The sequence below is a fragment of the Rhipicephalus sanguineus genome, chromosome 4 (genome assembly GCF_013339695.2).
Source record: "Rhipicephalus sanguineus isolate Rsan-2018 chromosome 4, BIME_Rsan_1.4, whole genome shotgun sequence".
NCBI lineage: Eukaryota > Metazoa > Arthropoda > Arachnida > Ixodida > Ixodidae > Rhipicephalus > Rhipicephalus sanguineus.
In genome coordinates this window covers 197,808,019-197,833,874 of record NC_051179.1, presented here as the reverse complement: position 1 = coordinate 197,833,874, position 25,856 = coordinate 197,808,019, and the positions used below count along the sequence as shown (strand labels likewise).

The 25,856-nt window shown below is 45.2% G+C and overlaps 1 long non-coding RNA gene across 3 annotated transcripts in view; it reads left to right on the top strand.

The window, feature by feature from the left end:
• LOC119391017 (uncharacterized) overlaps nt 1-20,164 on the top strand; it is a 37,502-nt gene extending 17,338 nt beyond the window's left edge. The window contains exons 3-6 of one of the 3 annotated variants that reach the window (XR_007415928.1): nt 11,991-12,143; nt 14,482-14,580; nt 17,731-17,776; nt 20,049-20,164. This is a non-coding gene — a long non-coding RNA (uncharacterized LOC119391017). Of the gene's footprint in view, nt 1-11,990; nt 13,092-14,481; nt 14,581-17,730; nt 17,777-20,048 lie in introns of all 3 variants that reach the window. The other 2 variants (XR_007415927.1, XR_007415929.1) reach the window with 2 other exon arrangements.
• Nucleotides 20,165-25,856: the final 5,692 nt, after the last annotated feature.

Genomic DNA, 25,856 nt, shown 5'->3' with positions numbered 1-25,856 from the left:
TCGGCCCACCGATCACAGAGGCACTGCAAAGAGACAATGTCATGTGATGAAGTCACGTCATCATGCCGTCATACTGAAGTGACATTGGTGATCTGCGATGTCATAATAACGTCACGTCGTGATGTCACCGCGTGATGATTTTTTTGTTGACGCCGCCAACGCAGAATGCCGACGCCGGCGGTCAGTTTTCGCGTTTGATGAGGCACCTAAGGATTTCGCCTTAAAATTATACCTAAACTATCGAGTTCACGTCAAAGCAAATTATCGCAGCTTGCACGAAGCCACACAAGGCTGGATCACAACAGAGCTGCTCGACAAGAAGCAGAAGAGCAAGAGCACGCAGATGGAGAAGATAACGAAGAGAGCGCGTGTCGATTCATGGTCACGCCTGCGCGGTACACGCAGCACAGTCACACCCAATGCTGGAACAGCGTCCTTTCTATAGCCCATTGTAAACTCTCCTGGGGCAACTATAGTACAAGTACACAAGCAAGGTGCACACTACGCCATAAATGATCGCAATATTCATGAAGTTAACAGCTTTCGCTGTAAAGCAATGACAGAATAATAACAGCTTTCGTTGTAAAAAATGCGGTTTTCGGCAGCGCGAGCCCAATTGATACCGAAACTCGAGTGGGCCGTTTCCGGAGGCTGTGCAACAGCGGGTGAGCTGCAGAGTGTTTCAGGCTGAGGGTGGGAGGAACAATACATTGACTAAGGACGTTAAAGTAGTTTAACGAATGTCTCTCCAGAGCATAGGCTACTGTGGTCTATTTAGCGTCGGCTAAAGAGGCTAAATTTTATTCCAGCGTCGCTGACATAATGTGCACCCAGCGTAGGGACAATTGGCTGATAAAGTGTGGCGCTGCTGAGCGCGAGGTGGCGGTTTATATTCCCTGCACCAGCGGTCGTATTCCGGCGGGGACGAAATGCAAGGACACACGCTTACTTAGGTCTGTTAGGTGTAGTACGTTCTAGAACCTCAAGTGTTTAAACCTATTACAGAATCTCCCACTGCGGCTTGGCGATAATGACGATGTGGTTATGGCACGTGAAGCCCCTTAAATTATTATTATTTACGTAGCCCGCTAGGGCACAATAAAAATATTACATGAAAAACAACCCTGTACACACGTGTCATCATTATTGCGGAAGTGTCACGCACCGAGTTTTGCCTAAATTAATATTCTGCATGTTCTATCACAAGCATCTGCTTATCAATAATTCGGAAGTATCCATGTGAATGCGCACGTGGATACTTCGGAATTACGCATGCTTTTGACGCAGGATCAAAAAATCCAGATATAAAGGGATAAGGTTATGATATTCATCTAGCCATGCTTGCTTTAGTCGCTAGGCCGTCTTGTGGCGCTGCTGTCGCATCCGAAAAGCTACAGCGCAGTGTGTTTGTATTTTCGCGGGGTAGAAGTCCAAAAATGGCTCCTCCTGGTCTCTGTATATATATATATTTCTTGCAGTCAGATTGCTAGTTGTGAAATCCACAACCCGACTAGACGCTTAAGACGTGTGCGGTTTAAACCGGTGCACTGTGGAGAAAACGATAAACCAGGTTCAATATAAATGCTTCAAGCTTTCATTTTTGGTAATTCAATTTACATAAACCAGCACTCTACCAGTGTCACGCGTTAATAATAATAATAATAATAATAATCAATCAATCAATCAATCAATCAATCAATCAATCATTTATTTAACGTGCCCAGGAACAACCGTGAGGTCTTTGTGCAGGCGCACGCAAAAATAAAATCAATAAAAATAAACAATACAATACAGACAGTCTTCAGAAATAAAAAGAGCAAAAACACGTAGACAAAGAGAAATGAACACTAAAGGGGAGGAGTAAAATAAGACAATATGAGAAATATTGAAGGGGAATAAAAAATTAGAGTGCACATATACAACTATGCGGAAAGACGGAGAAGGGAAGACTTTGTACACTGTGCCATACTATGTCAAAACAGTGCAAAGCTCGGATAAAAACAGTGATTGTGGACTATGAAAAACGTCAAGATCAAGAAAATTAATATTATAAAGACTTTGTATTCTGTGAACGGTAGAGTGTTGGAAGAAGCAGGCGGGTACATGAAACGGTCTGTTCTCTCTGGTTAACTTACGCGGAATTCGAAAATTAACACAATTGACAAGTACAGGGCAGGATATGAAACCGTGGACTAGCTTGTAGAGAAATAAGAGATCAGAACGATTTCGTCGCCAGTGAAGTGATGGCAGTGATAATGACTCAGCAGTATTGAACGAGATCCAGAGTCATTTTTAGCAAAGCGATGGTTATATATGCTGAGGAATTTTTTTGGACTCGTTCAATGGTGTTACCGCTGGATTGAGCAATGCCATTCCATATCACGGACGCATACTCAAGTTGCGGAAGACATATTGCCGTGTACAATTTGTGTAGGGCCATGGGAGACCTGAATTCTCGAGATATTCTACAAACACATCCGAGAGAACGAAGGCCCCGCATAGCAGCACGCTTAACGTGAGAAGAAAAGTTTAACGCGCTGTCAACAACAACACCAAGATCACTGATTTCATAAACCTTGCATAACGGCACAGAATTGACAAAGTATTGAAATGACACGCTAGATGTTTTGCGAGTGATAGACATGAATTTTGTCTTTGCGGTATTTAGAGAAAGGTTATTGCCGTTGCACCATTCGGAAAAAGAACACAAATCTGACTGCAACAAGCGACAGTCGTTAACTGAATGAATTTCCTTAAATATCTTGATGTCATCGGCATACAAGAGGAAAGAAGAATTACGAATGGCAAAAGAAACATCATTAACGTAAATTAAAAATAGGAGTGGGCCTAATACCGACCCTTGAGGGTCGGTATTAGGCCCACTCCTATAATAATAATAATAAAAATAATAATAATAATAATAAATTATTATTATTATTATTATTATTATTATTAATATTATTATTATTATTATTATTATTATTATTATTATTATTATTATTATTATTGGGGTTTGACGTCCCCAAACCACGATATGATTATGAGGGCCGCCGTAGTGGAGTGCTCCAGAATTATTGACCACTTGGGGTTCTTCACCGTGCACCTAATCTAAGATTTCTTCCAGTATTTTTATGTATGGTTGGTCGAAGCCCTGATTCCGTAGTGCCTCTATGACTGCTAACATCTCCATCGAATCAAATGCCTTCTCGTAATCTATGCAGTCGATATATAGGGGTTGGTTATATTCCGCGCATTTCTCTATCACCTGATCGATAGTGTGAATGTGGTTTATTGCCGAGTAGCCTGTACGGAATCCTGCTTGGTCCTTTGGTTGATGGAATTCTAATGTTGTCATAATTGTATTAGCTATTATATTTGTAAATGGCTTGTAGACAACGGACAGTAAGCAGATCGGCATGCACCTAATTTTTCAAGTCTTTGACGTCCCCTTTCTTATGGATTAAGGTGATGTTAGCATTCTTCCAAGGTTCTCGTACCCTCACCGTCAAGAGATAATTCCTATACACAGTGGCCAGTTTTGTAGCGTTAGCTACACTGGCCTAGCCGGAGCCGATTTCGCGTGGATCCTCATGAGCCGTGCTGCGCATGCGCGAGGATCAGTGATGTCACACAGCTGGCTCACCGATGCCGGCATCTCACGCGCTCCGCCACCGCCGCTGCTGGTCTGCGCGTTCGGGAGGAGTGGCGTCGTAGCCGCGGCAGACATACTGGCGCCGGCGCGCGCGGACTCCGCCACCGCCGCGCGCGACTCGCCGCTGCTGGTCTGCGCATTCGCGAGGAGTGACATCGTAGCCATGTCAGACACACTGGCGCCGGCGCGCGCGCAGCTATTCGCCTTCGCTGCGCAGTCGTCGTCTGACACTGCGATGGAGCCGCTTGATAGCGCCTCTGACTGGCGTTTGCAGGTGGGTAACGCCATGGAGAAGGAGAGCGCGAATGCTGCTCAACGGCGCAGAAGAACCGAGAAGCTTATCTCATCGGATCCCGAAGTAGTTGCCTGGCAATTAGCGGCTCAGCGTACGAGGAATGAACAGAAGAAGGCTGATAATCCTAGACAATCTGGAAAGCTAAGAATAACCAGCAGAACATTTGCTAACGCTACGTATATTCTGGCATAGCCGAGCTAAGCCACTGCAAATATTTTCGAACACAATCTGTACCGTCTTTCAACAGATCTCATGTTACCTGATCCTCACCAGCGGCAATTGCCTTTTTGCGTTCCCTCTAAGGATTTCTTTGCTTCCCATGTCGTTACTGGTGGGATGTCCGATTACTCTTGCCCCCTAATACTTCTTACGTTATCGTCCTTGTTGTCCCAGCTACTGTACAAATATTTGTAAAATTCCTCAGCTATTTTAACTATCCTATCCATATTGATAGTGACTTTGCCTTCCTTATCTCTTAGTGCATACGTCCGGTCTTTGCCGGTGCGCAGTTTTCTCTTCACCCCTGTGAGGCTTCATCCGTTCTAGAAATGACTAATAAAAGGGTGGAACGAAGTCAGTCACGTGCGAGCCGGGCCGCGTGTTTGAGACCCCTGCCCTGCAGCACAAATAAATAAAACGATACAACTCGGCTTGCTAGATGAAGTCCAGGAGCGTTCTATGCAATTCGCGGATCCATTTGGAATCAACGTCCATCGACACTGTCGACGAGCTCAAGGAGAGGTTGTGATATTTAAAGAGTCTTCGAGAGAGCATAGTCAACGTTTACTAAAATAAGATATACATTGATTAGACCGCGTGTGCGTCGCTCGCACCATATATATAAGAAATGATAAAATTATATCGCCCTTCGTTGATACTAACTGCAGTTGTTGCATTTTAGAAACGCTGGTCGCGCTTTCACGTGCTGGCTCGCAGGTGAATGCATACCGTAGATATGTGTAGTCGTGCGCTAGATAAGTTTCGAACACTGAAATTATCTTTCAAATGCGCCATAACGGCTAAACGCAGTGAGCAAGCGCAAAAGTGTTCATGACACCAAATGCTGAAGCGGACAAATGTGACGTATTGAATTGCGATATGGCAATTGAATACGTCACATTTGCATTTGTACCTTACAAGTATTCATACACTATACTTGAGTTGGGTGTTCCGCTCATATTATTGACAACAGAACGTCGTGGCGGCATCGGCACGCATTAACCCACACACCGCTTAACTGCTACGTCCGATATACATACCCTCGGCAATACCTACACTGACTGCGTTATTCCTTTCACATTTCATGCGTAGAGATACATGCAGATGCGTTTGTATACGTGTAGTCTTTTACGGTGCAAGAATGTTCAACAAGCGGCGACGTGTACGTTCCTTTCGTTTCCTGCTCCCACGGCGCCAACGAGCAGCGGGCGACGGAACGGCCGGCTCGCTCGATGTACAGACTTTTCCCATAGTGTGCCACGCTCCCGCAGGGCGTTCTGGGATTGTTTGAAAATGTTTATTAGCAAGAATCTGCCAATGTATTCACCCTCTCTCTAGGCTATCATCTGATGCTTTGCAATCATATCTCTCAACCTATTTGTATTATATATCTGCACTAAATTAATAATTGCCTATAACTATAATTACATCTAATTACTCCTTTAAATTTCAGAAGGCTGCCTTGAAGGGTCAGTTGGTACATGTTACTACGTTGCAAACAGCGCCAACACCGGACGAAGGCTGAGGAACAAACAACAGAAGCACTGTTCCTCAGCCTTCGTGCCGTTTTCGCGCTGCTTCTCAATGCAGTAACGTGTAGCAACTGGCCCTTCCACACACCCTTCCGCAATATCTTTCTCTTACATCAGGCTCTTTCGCACGCAGTGTTTTGCATAACTCATCAATGTGCTAAACTAGAAAAGGACAACACAAAGAAGGAACACTTCAACAGATCGAGCGCACAATACCAACTGTTTTTATTGAACGTAGAGCATCGGTTAAATAGGGAAACTTGAACCGCGCAGTCACCCCGTGGCTGTGCATAGCTGCACAGACACATCGAGGAACAACACGTGCTAACGCACTTTATTCATCAAAAAAGACACTTCCGCACCGTAGAGGGATACCGAGGCCTCACTTACACAGCTATCTCTTTTCCCGTTAATGAAGAACGCTTCCGAAACCTCCCGAGCACACGTGTTTTTGCTATATCCCAGTATCTTAGTCTGTTGGAATCGTGCTTCGCATCCACAGGCAGCGCAGTGAGCTGGCAAATTCGCCATTTCTTTATTTTTGATCGACAGCTGGTGTTCACGTGCACGGTCATTTAGGCAGCGGCTTGTTTGGCCCACATAAGACCTGCCGCAGGAAAGCGGAATCTCGTACACCACTCCTACATCGCATTGCACAACCGGGTTGGCATGTTTTTTGCTACACAGCTCGAAATGCGCGCGCACAGCTTCGAAAGCTTCTTAGGCGCAGAGAACACCATGCCAACTCCGTGGCGATTGGCAACCTTTTTCAGGTTGTGTGTCACCCGGTGTATATAGGGTAACACAATCGGCTACTCACGCCTATTCGACGAGACCCCCAGCTGCGGTTTTCGCGAACGCCCTTTTAGCTTTTTTTAGGAGGGTTTCAGCCACCGCCGTCAGCACAGACTGCGGGAACCGAGCTGCCTTCAGTCGTCAAATCTGAGCACGGAAGCTGGCCAGCCTCTCATGCGGGCACGATCTCACCAGTGCAGTCTCCAAACACAATGTGTCTGTGCAGCTATGCGCAGCCACGGGGTGTCTGCGCAGTTCGGGTTTCCCTATTTAACCGATGCTCTACGTTCAATAAAACTGTTTGTAGTGTGCACTCGATCTTTGAAGTGTTCCTTCTTTGTGTTGTCATTTTCTAGTTTAGTGCAAAGTTTCCTGCATAGTATGAACCAACTAGCCCCTCAAGACGTCCTGATCATCAATGTGCGAGCGCTTGTGTTGTTTATTCCTTAGACTTCGTCCAATTTTCGCGCTGTTTTCAACGCAGTACTCCTTCAAATCGTAGTCTCTAGTAAATGTTTCCAGTGACACTTGTCGGCGATAGATGGTATCTATATTAAACGAATAATTATAATTGATTATGAATTAATGATATTTATTACTGCAAATAGTGAATGATATTCTACTATTTCCCGCCATCGTAATATAACTGCATAGATTGAGGTACTATCTATTTTACTTATGTCCTAGACTGACAGCTTTCCCCCTAAATTAAAAATATGTTGAATTCATTTTCGTCATTCATTAGTAATACACTGTGGGCCAAGGTGCGAATGTAGATCAACATCAGTAAGTTATTCTTACGGTGAATTCTGCTTGGCTGACCTAATTTTAAAAATTTGCGCAGCTTGCACTGAGTCGCGCAAACCTGGGCTAGAGCACAGCTGGTCGGCACTTGGCTGGCCCTGGCTTGACTAGACACACGTGCATTCACACGTCGATGCACGAAGTGTTCACGGGATCACATTGTAAATCACGAGTATAGACTAGGTGTTGATCGGGTTCGATTGGGTATCGCTTGGCAGTCACAACACCAAGCAGATTATTTAGTTTAATTAGAATAATTGGGATAATAAGCGCAAAGGTCTAATTTGCACATTCGAGACTTGGTCTCGCTTAGGTTGCATCTGTAGTCCAGCTAGTCTTAATTGTATCCTAACTTAATTACGAGTATCTGGTAATTATAATTTTAGTTAGTTTAATTATATCTTAATTAGTTTATTGAGCTTAAATGATATAATCTACACATTCGAGGCTTCTTCTCGACTAGATTGCATCCCAAGCCAATCTAGGCATAATTAACACCAATTATGCTCATTCCTAATTATTATTAGTTCAATTTCGCTCGCCATCTCTTACCGAGCTCAGCATGAATACGCACACTAGAATCTCAACTCGGCTTAATTAGGGCTTATTAGCCTTTGGCTAAATTATGCTTGGCTAATTAGGTTTTACCGTGCTCAACTAAGCTTAATTAGAATTGGCTATGATGAATATGGCTTAACTAGGGATAGCTATGCTGAGCGCGCCGACATAACGATGATTGTGTTTTGTCTACATCGCGAGTAGGACAAAGCATGGTGATAACTCTGCTGTAAAAGTAAATATAATTTTAATTAGGCTACAGAGCCCCTAATTGTTAATTCGCAAAACATTCTAAATGTACTCAGCCTCTTCCTATATGCTTTCATTTGATGCATTACAATGTTATCGCCCTGTAACTTAATTGGCAATCTACCCACGCTTGATAATTGCCTACAACCATCACAAATAAACTATAATCGTCCTCTCTTGCTTACCTTTTTTTGACACCTTTAATCGCTATGTTCCATAGATTTTCCCCAAAATTATCCCTGATTGCTAATTATCGATAACTATCACTAAAGATAATTACATGTTACTTATCTATCTTGGATCGTAATTTCATACATCGAATACCCTATATATTTAACGTACCTATCCTTCTATACTGAAAGATTTCTAGCTTAAAATTGGTGAATTCATTATTACAAGTGATTACTTATATCTCAGGGTGCAATTGTGCATACTGTTGCTGAGCAAATCTCAGTCAGTGTAAATTTCTTGGGATCATTGTTAATTCTGTTAATTTTCCATATTATTAAGCTAAAAGACACCTAATCACTAATTAGCAACCTAAGCTATTCTTATATCTTTGGTCTTCTTCGTCTTCACTTCGATGTGATACTTTACAACGCAGTCCTCCGATTAGTTGATTCTTATTTACCCCTTTCCTATTTAACTCTGAGTGTAAGTATTAATAATTGCAGGGTACAATTACTATATCTTTTACAACTTTGATTACTAATTAGCTATAACAGTATCTACTGCTAGTTACTTACATGCGACAGGCATCTAGTGCTAATCGTGTACATTGCAATAATATCTCTAAATATATATATATATATATTATACATGTCCTTCTATACTAAACACTTCCACCAATAAGTCTTAAATAAATTGTTAAATTCATTAGTACATTTGATTGCTTACACCCAATGGGGGAAGATTCGTGTGCGTATCAATGTATCTTGTCAATTCTTACTTACTTTGATTTACGAGGAGCTATTCTCATTTTTAACCATCTGCTCTAATTAACCTAAGACTTCTCATTTCTAATTATCAACTTAAGACCTCCACAGTATTTATACCATCCATATCTTTAGCGGCTTTAAGAAAAACAAGCTTTTATAAAAACACTGACATTTTCACGTGTTTTAGGGCAACCGTAAACACTATGAAGCATATGCACCTCTATAAGGTAGTTTCGCTGCAATGCACCTTACACAAAAATTCCCGTGGAACCTCAGAAACTTCGCCGACATCAGCGAAACTTCACAGGTACGAATATTGAATCATCGAGACTGGGTCACTTCAGTGATTTAAGCAGGCGAGGGCGCATTGTTTTTATATGAATTTTTAAATTATCTCTTATGAAGTTTCACAAAGCACATAAAAGTGGCTCTCGAACCCACGAAGTTTGTGGGAATAAAGCAAAAGTGCTCGCACTCTGGGATCATGACTCCCAGAACACATGGACGAAGTGATTTAAGCGTATATTGAAGCGTTACACTACAATAAATGTTTGAAGGTCGTTTCCCCTTGAGTGACGCTGTTACTCAGCAGCCAACGCAACCGATGGCGCTAGTTGTCGATGTCCCGAATTCCTGGACATGCCGATGCGAGTGGTCATGGCATCGCCGCTGTTCTCGGTCAAAATCAACGTGGTCAAGATTGCACTATTGCATACGGCAGCCGCCTTCTGTCCGCAGCTGAACGAAATTATTCAATAACAGAAAGAGATAGCCTCGCTCTTGTTTGGGCTGTCGGCAAATTTCGTCCTTATCTGTATGGAAGGCCCTGTACCGTTATCAGTGATCACCACACCCTCGCTGGCTGCCTTCTCTCAGCGATCCCACTGGTCGCCTTGGTAGTTGGGCATTACGACTTCAAGAGTATACGTACACTGTCGTCTACAAGTCGGGCCGCTTACATCAATGAGGGTTGCGACGTGGGCTTGTTGGTTACTCATTTGAACAGCTTTTGGTGTAGCGCGAAAGGAAACACGGACACAAGAAGGCACAAATAAGGCGCTGTGTGGTGTTATTTGTGCCTTCTTGTGTCCGTGTTTCCTTTCGCGCTACACCAAAAGCGCTTACATCAGGACGCCGACTGCCTGTCTCGATATCCCGTAGACCCACCAGAACCTCCGGCAAACGCTATCATTCCATCTGTGCTCCCAATCAGTGACCTCTTCAACATCTTTGCTGAGCAGCGCCGTGACCCTACTCTCGGCAATATCATTGAGCGCCTCAACTCACTGACTCCTGACTTCTCCCTTTGTCTCTTCGTGCTACGCGATGGCACCTTGCTTCGTCGCAGTTTAATATCTGACGGTACTGACCTCTTGCTTGTGATTCCGGCACACCTTCGTTCGACTGTTCTGGCCCAACTACATGATGTGCCGACAGCAGGGCACCTCGGATTATCGCGAGCGTACGATCGTACGCGCCATCGTTTCTACTGGTCAGGAATGTATAGGTCGGTACACCATTACGTGACCTCGTGTGACCTTTGTGAGCGCCGGAAGAAGTCAACACTCCCGCTTGCTGGCCGTCTTCAATCACTCGACATCCCATATGAGCCGTTTCATCGTGTCGGCCTCGACTTGCTTAGTCCATTTCCTACGTCTGTCTCGGGAAATCGATGGATCGCCGTTGCCACGGACTATGCTACACGGTTTGCAATTACTCGGGCACTTCCAACCAGCTGTGCGACCGACGTAGCAGACTTCTCGCTCCATAACGTCATCCTTCAACATGGGGCTCCGCGCCAGCTCTTCACCGACCGTGGGAGACAGTTTCGTTCCAGGGTCATCAATGACATTCTGACGTCTTGCTCGACAAAATATAAGCTAACCACGGCCTACCATCCACAGACGAATGGCTTGACGGAGCGTATGAACCGAACTATTTCCGACATGCTAGCAATGTACGTGTCGGCCGACCACCAAGACTGGGATACAACATTACCTTTTGTCACGTTCGCGTATAATACGTCCCGGCACGAGACGGCTAGTTATTCGCCTTTTTTTCTCCTATTCGGCCGAAATCCAGTGTTGCCTATGGACACGATGAGGCCGCCTTCCATGTACCCATCTACTGCGTACGCTCAAGAAGCTATTGGCCGCGCCGACCATGCATGTCAAGTTGCGCGCGTTCGCTTAACCGAATCGCAAGCGGGCCAAGAATCTCGCTACGATCGGCATCACCGAAACGCTCACTTTCTTCCTGGATCTCTTGTCCTCCTTTGGTCTCCAGCACGACGTGTTGGGCTTTCTGAAAAGCTCCTCTTCCCGTACACCGGACCATACCGTGTACGCCGCCAAGTGACTGACGTGACGTATGGAATCGAGCCATTGTCTTCGCCCTCGTCGACTCAGCCCCGCACCGACATTGTTCACGTTGTCCGTCTGAAGCCCTATCACATAGCGGAACCCACCGACACGTGTGTATAGTGACCATTCTCGCGGTCGTCTTTGCCCGGGTGCACCGAGTCGGTGCTTTCACCGCAGGTGGGTAATGTTATGTGCCGCTTACCCAGAGGACGAAGAAGAGGAGGACGGGTTCGTTGGTGCTTTCGCCATTTTGGTTGTCACCCCGATCACTGTGATTGTGTCAGTACCGTAAATACAACCTTCTTCTGTCGTCTCCCCGTAACAATATTGCTACTTTGCATGCATACTTTACGACTGCACCCTCCCGAACCGAAGCTTTACTACTGCTACATTCTCTTATTGGTGAAAACAATTATTGAACTAAAAAACAGGACAGGGAAAGCAGTATCATGCCTTGTAATGTTGGATAATGCTGCTGTCGCATTGATTAGTCTAGAGCTGAATTTAATCAGAAAGGGCAGCAATGTAGGTGATATGTCAATGTTTGCAGACCATAATTGTGTTGTGCTCATTTTGTCATCGCAGGAAGCATCTTCAAAGAGCAGTGCTACATGGATGTGAGCAGCAGTCCCCCTTCAACGAACGGGTCAAATTCATGGAAGCCACGTGCCTGCTGCTTCTGGCCTACGCAAACATGCAGGCACCATAGTAAAGTTCTTGCAAAGATGTGAGACATCCGTATGCTGCATCAATTGAGCATGTTAATTGCGTGTTTTTTATAGCTTATACTGATATGTATACAAGTGTACTTCCTTGCAATGTATATTTAAATTCTCTTAAACGGCCAGTCAGCAGGCTCTGACCTCTTTTTTTTTTTACACCTCCCAAACAAGCTCGCTAATTCGTAGAGAGGGCCGCACAAATCACATTGTGCGAATATCACAGACACTCCGCTTCTAAAAACAATAACCGCGCCTCCTCTTCAGTCCTTGACCAGTCCTCTTTGGTAGCAAAGGGGTGTAATGTTGCTCATGAGCAACATTAAATAACGCTGAGTGTCGAATAGTCCTCTGCAATATCAAACGGAATTTTGGCTCTGCGAGGATGCAGTATAGGCTGTGTGGTTGTCACGAGTGTTATGAATTTATCTTGCCAGTGCTTTGAACTGTGCTTCCTCACCACACAGCCCTGGCACAGTAGCACATCGAGGAAGCCCCTCTTCACGATGGTGAGACTGAGTGAGAAACTGAAACCAGCTGGAATGTTTGTTTTGTCCCCTGTGGCTTCATTATTGCACCACTTAATCAAAATATTCTTGGGGCAACATGTTCACATTGTACAAGCCTGCAGTTCTCACAAACGTTAGACTCCGGGGTCGTTTAGTGGCCCTTAAGCTTTAATTTATGAATGGTAACTTCACATGTAACGTGGCTTTCTTCTTTATTTTTTCAATGCTCATTTCTAAAATAGCATGTCAGCTTCTGTCAGTCGGTAATTTATACATTTAGCATACAAAACTACCTAGTATATGCAATAAGTGCCATTATGCATTTTTCTTGGCACCAGAACCACCTTTTTGCCCTGTGGCAGCCAAATGGAAGTTCATTGCTATGCTGCTTTGATCTTTTCAATCAATGCATTTCACAGTCCAGGTTGTTTGGTGTATTTGCATCTTGAGGTGTACAGGTAATTGATTTTTTCCTGTCTTCTAGTGTTTACTTTTCAGCTACTTAACTTGGGTTTTCAGAGCAATATGTAGACAGGAACTTCGATTCTGCTTAAGCTTTGGTTCGAAAAGAGATGCTGAACAGGAGTTCCTTAGGTGCATGCCCTGAGCACCAGCCGTTTGGGTTACAGAAATATCTAAACTGCATAATGTTTGTAGCTACTTGTTTAATTGCATGTCTTTCTTCAACCTACAGCTCTTTCCATAATCCTTAACGTTAACCTGCATTACCAAGTGAACATCCCCCGCTGTAATACAATGGTTATAATGCTGAGACGCTCATCTGAACTGTGCTCTTTCGATCCTTGGTGCAGTGGTTGCACTTTCGATGGCGGTGAAAATCATAGAGGCTCATGTGCTTTTAAAATGACGTTCACATTACATTTTACATTTTACAATACATTTACATTTTAAAATGACGTTGCCATTATTGTTACACCAGCAAGTGAACAGAGCGGTAGTTCTAGATTGTATATAGTTTAGAATTACAGAGAGCTGAGCTAGTTGGTAGGTATTCATGTTAAAAAGGCAGGGCATGCAAACATGGACACAAGAGAGAAGTCAAGACAGCACTAAAGCCAAGTGAAAAGGTGGACAGTGGTACAAAATTAGGTAGACACAAAAGCTTATCTGCGCATGCCCAGGCAAAAGGAGATACCTATGAATCCGGCTCGTGCGATAGTCTATGTGAGAGAAAGCTGCTGAAGCACTTGATTTCTTCTTTATGCTGGTTAATCGGCGGTTGGCTCCTACGTGCACTGCGATTATCGATGTGCCAGGCCTCTACCATTGGACGCATTTCTTCATTCATGTGCTTGTACAAAACTGTGCATTCATTAAATTTTGGCAAGCATTTACGCTCTCGACAATGTAAAGATAGATTAGGTGATGAGCCCCCGGTTAGCGATCTCGGCGTTTGAGGCGTCTTGACTCTCTTGTGTCCATGTTTGCATGCCTCATCTTTTTAACATGTATTCATATAGTTTGTAAGAGAAATAGGTTGCTAGTGAGTTGTTTGAAAATTATGTTTAGGACGGACACCAAAATAACAGTGTAAATTAAATTTAAGCGATGAATGCATCGAGCTGCATTAGAAAACGATATAATGGAGAAATATAGCCGCTTGCTGTTTGCTTATACTCGTCTCAGTTTTTTGTCTGATATGCCTTGACAATGACCAGATGTCATGTTGGATGCTACTAATTGGTTATGAGCTATACACAGACGAAGGAGTGGCTGTTTGGATACTTTCTAAACTGCTATCCCAAGGGGCGATAAAAGTTAGTTTGGGTTACGTGAGGCATGCTAGAAAAAGGGAACATGTTTCTGATCTTTTTGTTTTCCTGGCAGACATTCTACACAAACTTGTCCAAAGGCGCAAGGAAGGCACGCACAGATGGACACAGAAATCATGGGACTTCCACAGAAGCTGTGAATGAGCATTAACCTGTGAGTATGGGTCTTAAACTTTTTGCTGAAGCCTTCAATTTTGGCTGAACAATCATATTGACGCTTTGTATTCCTTGATTTGTAGTGCAATATTGTTACACCTTGTTGCCTTCACAGCTGCACTGCACAGCAGAACACTTGAGTCTGGTACAAGGCCCAAAAAGTAGCACCTAGATGACCAAATGGCGGCAGCCAATTGCTTCCGCAATCAATGCAGTAGTGCAAAAAAACAGCACAAAAGTCGAAGCACTTAGAAAGGAAGAGAAACAGAGCTGTACTCGTGCGCTCAGCCTTCTGCACTGCTTTGTTCTCACTATGTCGTACGAACCAAGCATCCACTTTGGCTTATGTAAGTCCAGCTCATACGCTTGGAAGTGTTTTCCAACGGCAGGATTACTGGCTATCTAGCTTGTGAAGTCAATCTAAAGTGCGTGCTTATTGGTGTAGGCTTGTGTGAATCTACCATTGAGATGAAAATGCAGCTGCGTTTCAATATTTTAGCCAGTATAGATCGTGAATGGAATTTGGAGCTGTGACAGCAACACTTGTAGAGGGGGCGTGTTGCTAAATTATTGTGTATTTCTCTATGTTTGCATGTTAAAAAACATAGCTGGTTAAAATTAGACAAGACTTTACGCTATCTCTTAACATATGACCTTCCGTACTGTTTGAAGGCATCAACCCATGTGAAATGCACTGTGCCTTTGTGTGTGTGCCAAAGATTAGGAGTCATTATACTAGAGATAGATAAAAATAGGTCAGAAGTTAAAGGAATTTTTTCACAGTCAACTTCTTGTGGGTAGTTATTAAGAGCAGGGATTTGAAGTAATTTAGCAATACAAGCAGATTAGTGCTTCGTTTTAGTGTCTGACAGTGCACACTCTTTTATTTTAGTACCTATTGGGTCATTTCACGCCAGTGTGCCAGGTCGTTTCTTCACCATATCCAATATTTGAAAAACTGGTTAAAATATAAGACGGTGGCGCAAAATGGGACAAGGACGAAGCAGAATGAAGAGAGGTTGTTTCGGCCTTGCCCCATTTTGCGCCACCGTCTTATATTTCAACTATGCACGAACTAGCCCAGCAACAAACTTTTTTGAAAAACTGGTGCTGTTATGTTTCAGCGTGGGAAGTAGTCGTTCAAGCGTTATTTTCGGGAAAAGAATTTCGTGATGCAGCAAAGACCTTTCAAACCTTCCATGCAGAAATGAAGCTCTGTCAGGCAAATTGACACATGATTATTCCTTCGAGCTATTACTACAAAGCATTTGTTTCTTTAACATAGTCACCAATATTTGATGACTATGATAGTCTAATTTATTTTCATTTCAATTTATGCTATTTGCAGTCGTGAGGAAACATCGCAAAATGCAGCATTTTTAAGTATATTGTAAAAAAGACTGAATGTTTCGTATGAAATATATTCACAGTATGAGTTAAGTGCATTTACCAAGGGTTGAAAACGCTGCTGGCATAAAGAAGCAGAAATGTTATCAAAATTGACACTTGGAAGAAATAGCGTTTGAACCCATATTGCGGGTTCTCTTTCACAGTGTGGCATTCCAAGCAAAAATATCGCCTACACACAATAGTGTGCTTTCCTCTTGCGATAATTTAGACAGTTTTTAAGGTGTAATATTATCTTCAAGCGAAAAATAAATGTTTCAATATGAAAAATAACTACATACACAACGAAAACGAATGAGAGTTAATCCCTTCTTCTAGACATTTCGAACCCACTATTGTTAAAATGCCACGTGCTTCCGTTGACAATCATTCAGCGAAACGTACACCCTCCCGTCTCCTGCCCCCGCTTTTAGTTCTTTTTTTTCGCGTTCCTTAAAAAAATGACTCACCCAGTCGTCACGGTAGCCTCTCCCCCCCCCCTCCCCGACCCCTTCTCTCTTCTGGTGGGGACGGCACGAAGCATATACACACGATAGCTAAGGAAATCAGTTCCAGCCTTGAAGAAGACAAGTCCACTTGTCGAAACGTTTGCTCGAGCACCCACCCCCTGTTTACGGATTTTTTCATCGCAGCTTCCATCTTCCACTTTCTGCTGGTTTTTAGGTTCTGTGAAGTCGCTTGTAGCTTTGCCTTCACTGCACAACACATCACTGTTCTTGCATGATATTTCAGACAGAAGTATTGCTTAAATCTGCAACATTTGGACTTGCACTATATGAGGACAGGGGCACCCGCGTGAATCCTATGCTGTGCAGCGAAGGTCAAGGAACGAGACTCTTCGTGCAAGCTACGCATTATTCACTTGAATAAATTGTTTTTAGCCTACAACCAAGCAGTATTTTTTTAAATGGAATACATATTGCCAGCAAAGTATACCAGACAATAATGTCTTGGCGACATTTCTGCTTGGAATGCTGCAATACGGGTCAAAAATCTGTTTTTTCTGACTCTGTTACAGTTTGGGTGTAACGTTTCTGTTTATTTTGTTTTCACAGTAGTTTTATGATAAAGTGGATATCGCTTTACCTATTTATTTTATTATTAATTAATTTATTTACTTATTTACTAATTACTTAAGAACACTGCTGCCACCAGTGAGCAGTGTTGCAAAGTGAGCTCCCATGATAAGTTACACATAAAATGATCTTGCTAAGCAAAAACAGGAGCATAACATATACAAAACACAAGATAAAGCAAGAACATCTATACAACCATCTTAAGGAAAATGATAAGGGAACAGCACAAAAAATTAAGTCACTGAACTTTAGACAATCAACTGCGGGTATTCCATACGAAAGAATTGGTCTTTCTCCTGATAAATGTTAATATTAGAACTTCAGCATTTTGCAATGTTTCCTCATGGTTGAAAAATGTAACTTGAAATGCAAATTAGTAAGCTATTTTAGCCATGAAACACTGCCACCTCCAGATTAAAGAAGCAAATACTTTGCATTACAACGGGAACAAACAGCGCTGTACACGGGACGAAGAAAGAATAGACGAGGGTGCTGTCGCCCTCGTCTACCTTTTTTTTCGTCCATGTGTCCAGCGCTCTTTGTTCCCGTCGTAATCACATACTAACCAGCCCAGTTAGGTGTTCTCCTGAAATATTTTGCTCTAGTTGCTCCAAGCAATAACTTTGTTATAAGTTATCTTGCATGACACAGTTTCATATTTGTAGATGGATGGATGCTATGGGTGTTCCCTTTAAAGCGAAGCACTGACATGTAAGTGGCCAAGCCCAATTTTTGAATTGGCTTTATGCCTTTCCTACCTGAATTAAATTTCTTTCCTTAAAAAAACTTATAAATTGGTAGCTCATCTTTCGGAATTGTACATAAGGACCCTTGTTTTTGTGCAAGTTTGTTTTTGGCTGTTCTCCCTGCTTTTCCACTACAAATCCTCCATCTGTCTTTTACTGATTTCTCTTGCGGAGATGTCCATCTTTATCCAGCTTTCTCTAAACCTAGAGCTTCATGAGACCTACTTCCCAACACGCACATGGGTGGAAATTTTTACATTTATTTAAAAGGTGGTCCATCATTTCCATATCTCTCTCACAACCAGTAAATGTGACGCCCACTTACTGGATCTCACTTTATGACTGCATATTCTACGGTGAGATGTCCTCGCTTCAAATATAGTACTACATATTATAATATGCTTCCCTCCTTACTTCTTCCTTATCCTTCCGATAGTTGCTCAGAGCTATTCTTTTTTTAGTATTTGCTATCCATTAAATCATCTCCACCTCTCTTACATTGCGCCTAACGCTTATCGTGCACAGTTTATTGCACGCTCTCAGCATAACGAAATTTCGTCCTGGAAAATATTACTTGACTACAGGTATGATATTTTTATCAGCATGATCTTTTGTAGCGTTAGCTACACTGGCCTAGCCGAGCCAGTTTCGCGTGGCTCCTCAAATGCCGCGCTGCGCATGCCCGAGGATCAGTGATGTCCCACAGCTGGCGCATAGGAGCCGGCACCTCCCGCGTACTCCGCCGCTGCCGCGCGCGACCCGCTGCCGCCGGTCTGCACTTTCCAGAGGAGTGACGTCGTAGCCGAGGTAGACGTACTGGCGCCGGCGCGCGCGCAGCTATTCGAGTTCGCTGTGCAGTCGCCGTCTGACACTGCGCTGGAGCCGCTTGATAGCGCCTCTGACTGGCGTTTGCCACTGCGGTTAAGCCATGAAGAAGGAGAGCGCAAATGCTCCTCAACGGCGCAGAAAAGCAGAGAAGCTTAACTCATCGGATCCCGAAGTAGTTACCTGGGAGAATAAATATACACGTGCCATGTGTGTGTCATTGGAGCAGCAGTAAGCATGATAATCAAGCTAATCCTAAACAATCAGGAAAGCTAAGAACAAGCAGCTGAACCTCGGCTAACGCTACGTTATCCTGGCATAGCCAAGCTAAGCCGCTGCAACATTTTTTCAACAGCAAAGGTGTTAGTTGAAAAACCACCTTGTATACTTAAAATGGGGATGACTAATTCATACCTTGTTTATTAAAGTTAACCGTTCCCAATTTTTTATGCTTGTTATTTGTGTTGTGCTTGCCGCAGTGTTTGTAGTCTTTAAGGGTCTGGTATATTTTTAGGGTTGAATAGCCCGTTACGTGCTTATGGCACTGCAGCTTAAGTATTGCACTCGCTATCATTGCCGTAGTAGCATTTGGTAGAGTTGAAGTCTGTAATGCTCATGAAAAAAATCTTGAACAACGAATGTTGTTGGAGCTAATGATTCGACAAGAGGACTCATCTTTATATGGGCAGCAGATCGCATCAAGGTTGCTGCCACAACTTAGACACATCATTTTGTTGAAACATTGGCTCCAACAACAGGCTTTGTTGAATAGTTTGACATTCGTTCAAGCCGCCCTTCAGCTCAACTTCTGTCGCGTTAAGATGTACAGGATATACAACTGTCATGTTGTGTTCTGGTAGAATTCAAGAGCTGTTGACAGCAAGCCTTGCTTCTCAATTTAATGCTCATCCTTTACGTTTAGGCTTTAATCTTTGTCATCTTCAGCCTTATTATATGTCCACTGCAGCAGTAGGCCTTCGTAGTGGTCTACAATTCGCCTCGTCTTGTGCGAGCTGATTCCATTTTATACATGCTAAATTCTTCATTTCTTCACCCACGTAACTCTCGGCCTTCTCGGCAGCATTAAGTAGTTACAAAAAATGTAAGTGTTAAGACTTTTGCTGCAACATCATGACAATAATTGAATATAATTGATTATGCACGTACATAAATACTCTTGCAGTTAGAATGTAGCGTGTTTAACCTTGAAATTTTGTGTACTATAGCAATAAGTCTTCGTAAAATGACGCTGCTTGTTCTTCATATGATCAAAGTACCGTTTCCGCTTTTTTGATTTCTGAAACAGTGATGCTAAGTCAGGCCATGTACACATGCACCATAGCAATGCTTAAATGCGTATAAATTCTGAACATTGATCTTGCTCTAGGTGTTTTCTTTCACTTCTTTTTCAGACGTACAGAAAGGAGCGAAGTGGAGCTGCCATGGGCTGTGCACACAGCTTCTAAGCAGGCTTACAACACCTTTGACAATTATGTTCTTGAATATATCTGCAAAAGTGGCATTTAAAGAAGCATGTAGTAGTTTACTTCATTGTTTATTTGGCCTTAAGCAGCAGGTATGCTTCACTCATCTGCGAGTTCACGCGGTACAGTGCATATACACATGGCATACTACCCCCACATCTACCAGATCGGGATGTGTAGCTGGATTATAAAATGTTTACTTTGACTTAACACAACATTCTCAGTATACGCTGGCAAAAATAAGCGGAGTTACCGGTCCACTAGTCCCACATTTCCTTGTAAACATATCGTACGGGGCCGCTGTTGTTAATGCATTAAGCTGGGCTAGTTGGTATTGATTGTATGCTTCCATATTGCTAGCGAACACGCACAAAGGACGACATAGAAAGAAACAGGATAACTCTAGCGGTTGTCCCGTCTCTTCCTATGTCGTTCATTGTGCGTGGTCGCTAGCAATATGGAAACCGCTGTTGTTGCAAGCCAATGCGCCGCAACGAATGAACCATGATTCCACGATTTTTCTTTTCCTCTCACCTTTTTACACGAGGCAGCGTCTTCGAATTGATTAGGTCGAAGTTATGCCTTGTCATTCAGCAGCCTTCAACAAGCTCCGTCTTAGAACATGTTGCATGGGTGGTTTTCGCAGCATCCTCTTTGTGTTCTTCTTTAACCTTCGATGACCTTCCACCCGTTTCGCCTATGCAAGTCGTGTCGCAGTCCTCACATTGTACTTTGCAGATGACCCCGCTCTAATCTTCGGCGGTTTTTGTGTAAACCTTGTCCTTAGGACATGTGTTCACAAAGCCCAAAGACCGCACACCTGCGCATGATTAGAGCAGGGTCATCTACAGAGTATGATGCGGGGAATACGACACCACTTACATCAGCGAAACGGGCAGGAAAGGCCAAAGACGTTCAAAGAATGCAAAGGGGGGACGTTGCTAAAGCCACCCATGCAGCGGATTTTAAGACAGCTCGTTGAACACTGCTGGACGACAGGATATAGCTTCGACCTAAACAATGCGACGATGCTGGCTCAGGAACGAAGGTGGGGGAAAAGAAAACTATTGGAATTGTGGTTCATACGTCACAAAGCATCTGCTTGAAACAACAACCACAGACCCATACTGAACGTACACGAGGACGTATCTGGCTAGTGGACTGGTGAACCTCCGCTCACTTGTTGCCAGTGTATACTGAGACTGCTACCTGCATAGGTGGCAAAGCTTCTACGGGATTTTGTTCATAAAAACAAAGCATTTTTATATTTTGCAAACAGATTTTATGGTGCAGCTGTGGTAAAAAACCATTATTTTGCAATAAGGCAAATGTGCCGTATTATGTTCGACAATGCCGGCAGACCTTTCTGCAGTATCATAACGCAGGAAGTACGTAAGAGGACTTTCTTTGAAGGAAATTGTTGCATTCTGGTCACGGAATGGTGTTCGAATTCAAACGATGTGACGGAGGGCTTTGTCTTATCTGTGCTAACGAAACCACTGCGTAAGAAGACTCCTTTTTAGAGAAATCGTTTAATTAGGATCACGGAAAAGTGCTCGGCAACGCTATACCTTCAGCTTTGTCTGTGAACAGGGGCCGAATTTTTTGCAGCGTTAGCAGACACCATCAAGCGACGCAGTAGTCGGAGCATCGTAATTTGGATATTTTGTTTACATGGAGCGATATAGTGTGCAGTGCTGTCTCCCCGGTACTGCTTCGCTGCGCGTCAGGCAGTCGTGCGGATTGGAATATATCCTGTGAAATTGTACCTAGTGTATAAGTATGGCGTCAAATTGTTTTCGTATCGGTACTGAACTTTCCTCTTCTTGGTTTTCATGCTGTCAGGCTCAGTAAGTGCGCTCGAGCTGGAGTCTCGGCTGCTGACCCGAAGGTCGCGGGTTCGAGCCCGCCCGCAGCGGTCGCCTTTCCAGGAGGCGAAATGCTGGGGATCCGTGTTCTGTGCGATGTCGGCGCACGTTATAGAACCAAAGGTGGTCAAAGTTATGCGGAGCTCTCCACTACGGCATGCCTCATAATCATATTGTGGTTCTGGCGCGCAAAACCCCGATGACGCGTTCTCATGAACTGTTCCACACACGGAACACGTCATGAGCACTTTCCAACTCGCCCAACTTGCTACATCTATTATTATTATTATTATTATTATTATTATTATTATTATTATTATTATTATTATTATTATTATTATTATTATTAATTATTATAGCGAAGCATTGGAAGTCTGTAATGGGTCGACCTCTTCCGCTCTTCTCCGAGAGCACGCCCCTCGCGCTCAGAGCGCGACTATTGCTGTCAATAACGCTTTATAATTTGGTGGAGAGTGCTGCGCCGTCCAACCAGCTTCGGTCCCCGTTCGATGCCCCTGGCGCTTCGATCCCGTACCGTGCCCTCTACCATGCCTCAAGACGCCGCCCAGCAAACGCCTCCCCCTGTACAATACACCATGCCCCGGTGTCCCCCGCATCCGTGACCCTCCGGTCTTCACCGGCGCGGATGGCACTGACGTGGAGGACTTGCTCGCGATATACGAGCGCGTGAGTGTACCCAACAAACGGGATGAGGCAGGAAAACTGAGCAACCTGGTTTTCTACCTCGCGGGTGTGGCAAGCATGTGCTACGACAACCACGCCACCGATTTCCTCACGTGGTCTGATTTCAAGACCGCCATCATCAACGTGTTTTACCGCGCCCGTTCGTAAACTGCAAGCCGAACAGCGTTTACATGAACGAGCTCAGCAGACCGGTGAGTCTTTTACGCGCTACATCGAAGACGTCTTCGACATGTGCAAGAGGGCCGACGTAACCATGTCCGAGTTTGACAAGATCCGCCACGTTCTGAAAGGCATCGACGACTATGCCTTCACCATGCTGCTCGCCAAGAATCATCGTACTGTGACAGAGGTGATCACGCTCTGACAAAGCTACGCGGAGCTGCGCCGGCAGCGGTTGCTTACCCGTCGACCTCCATCACGCGACGCCGACCTTGCTTCCTTGTAGGCCATTTCTGATCACTTGGCCTTGCTTGCCGAGATCAAGCCATTTGTGCGCGTGGAAATTCCCGCCAGTTTACTCTACTGGCCTTCCCTCAATCGCAGCATGTTGAAGAGCCGTCCACCACACTGCTGTTTCCCTTACGCCGAGCTATTCAGCAGGAAATCGCGGAGGTCATGCCAGAATACCACCAGCCACCTCCGGCGCCTGCGGCGCTCAGTTACGCGCAAGTTGTAGCCAGACCACCCCAAGTGATCCCCGTCTCTGCCGCACATACTTACGCCGAAGTCGTCGCGACACCAGAGGCCTTCGAGGCGACTGTGCCGGCTGCGTACGCCGACGTCATTCCTAGGCCACGACTGCAGCCCATCATGCCGTCCTATCCGCCGCCGCACCGTCCACCGCGTCTTGGGCCATGGATGGGACCTACCCCGGCGAACAGTTGGCGCACTTCCGACAGCCGCCCCATCTGCTTTGCGTGCGGTTGCGCCGGACATGTCGCCCGCTACTGAAATCGCGTGCTGTCGCCTCGAGTCGCCTCAACCATCCCAAGCCAGTCAAGCCGCCCGTATTAGGATTCGCCGCAGCCTCTGTCGCCGCCGTCTCGCCCAGCTCCCTCTATCCACCATTCACCGTCACCACGACGCCGCTCACTGTCCCCGATGCGGCCACGTGTGGTCCCACGCGAGCAGGAAAACTGATCGTCGCAGTCCACGAGGCAAGTGCTGCGACGCTATCGAACTGCGAAAGCCCTCAGCGAAGCCCATCGAACGTGATAGACGTGTTTGTGGACGGTGTTCGCGCACCTGCCCTTATTGACACTGGAGCCGCCGTATCCGTTATGGACGCAAAGCTTAGTCGAATACTGCGAAAAGTGACGACGCCAGTTTACGGGCTCTCCCTCCGTACAGCCAGCGCCCAAAGTATTCACCCTACAGCGGTGTGCACAGCCCGCGTCATGATTAAGAATACTCTGTACGCTGGCGAATTGATCATAATTCCGTCATGCTGTCACGACGTCATCCACGGATGGGAATTTCTCTCCCGCCACGACGCCGTAATTCATTGCGCACCAGCCGAAATAGAGCTCTCACTATTCTCTATTTTGAAGCCGGCAGACAGTCCATCCGCTGCGAAGAAGGTACTCGTCAAAGACGACATCAAAGTGCCTGCAAACTCGTCTACGGCGGTGTCAGTCTACTGCGCCACTCTATCCGACACCTTTGCACTCATTTCGCCATATGACCGTGTTTGCACGAGGAAAGGCTTGCTGGTGCATTTCGTGACCGTGCAAGTCTCACAGGGCAGCACCTCTATTTTTGTAATCAACCCATCTCCGTACAGTGTTACGTTGGTGCGAGGGGAATGTCTCGGCAGCGTGGAAACCCTCCAAAACGCAGAAGGTATGAACGAACCCGATGACACGCACGGCCGCAGTTCCAGTACGCTCAGTGCTGTTTCGACGTCTGGTTCATCACCCGCTGGTGCATTTGGTTCCTCCATAGCTAACAACCTTACGCAGGTCCAGCGTTCCCGGCTTCTGGACCTGTTGGAAGAATTTCGCTCTTCTTTCGATGTCGCTCAAACAACTCTCGGCCGCACGTCCACCGTTACGCATCGCATCGACACTGGCGCCCAGCCGCTACTGCGGCAACGTCCATGTATCGTATCTCCCACAGAACGCCGTGTAATCACCCAGCAAGTCGACGACATGCTTCGACGCGATGTTATTATACCCTCTAACAGCCCCTGGGCGTCTCCTGTCGTTCTTGTTGCGAAGAAGGATGGTTCTGTGCGGTTCTGTGTGGACTACCGACGACTCAACAAGATCACTCGTGAGGACGTGTATCCACTGCCGCGAATAGACGACGCGATTGACAGCCTGCAAGGATACGAATTCTTTTCATCTCTCGATTTGCGCTCAGGGTACTGGCAAGTACCTATGGCTGATGACGCTCGACCGAAGAACGCCTTTGTCACGCCCCACGGCCTGTACGAATTCAACGTCATGCCATTTGGGATGTGTAATGCGCCCGCCACCTTTGAGCGCATGATGGATACCGTTCTGCGCAACCTGAAACGGTAAACGTCCTTGTGCTACCTCGACGAAGTCGTCGTTTTTGCTCCGGACTTCTCCACGCATCTTGAATGCCTACCCGTTTGAGCGACGCCGGTCTGCACATGAATCTAAAGAAGTGCCGATTTGCAGCACGGCCGCTGACAATCCTCGGCTACGTCGCGTCCAAGGACGGAATTCTCCCCGATCCAGCCAAGCTTCGGGCCGTGACCGAGTTCTCCAAACCTACGTCATTCAAAGAACTGCGAAGTTTCGTAGGACTGTGTTCCTACTTTCGGCGTTTTATTCGAAACTTGGCGACTATCATATCGCCACTGATGAAGCTCCTCGCAAGTAATGGGCCTCTCCATTCTTGGTCGTCACAGTGCGACGACGCTTACGCAAAGCTGCGTCGTTTGTTGATGTCGCCTCCCATACTACGCCACTACGACCCTACGGCCCCTAGCGAGGTACACACAGACGCCAGCGGTGTTGGCCTTGGTGCTATCCTTGCGTAGTGCAAACAAGGATTCCCTGAATATGTCGTGGCATGTGCAAGTCGTACGCTTACTAAAGCCGAGACCAAATACACCGTCAACGAAAAGGAATGCCTGGCCATCATCTGGGCCCTTAGAAAATTCCGACCTTATTTGTACGGTCGCCCATTT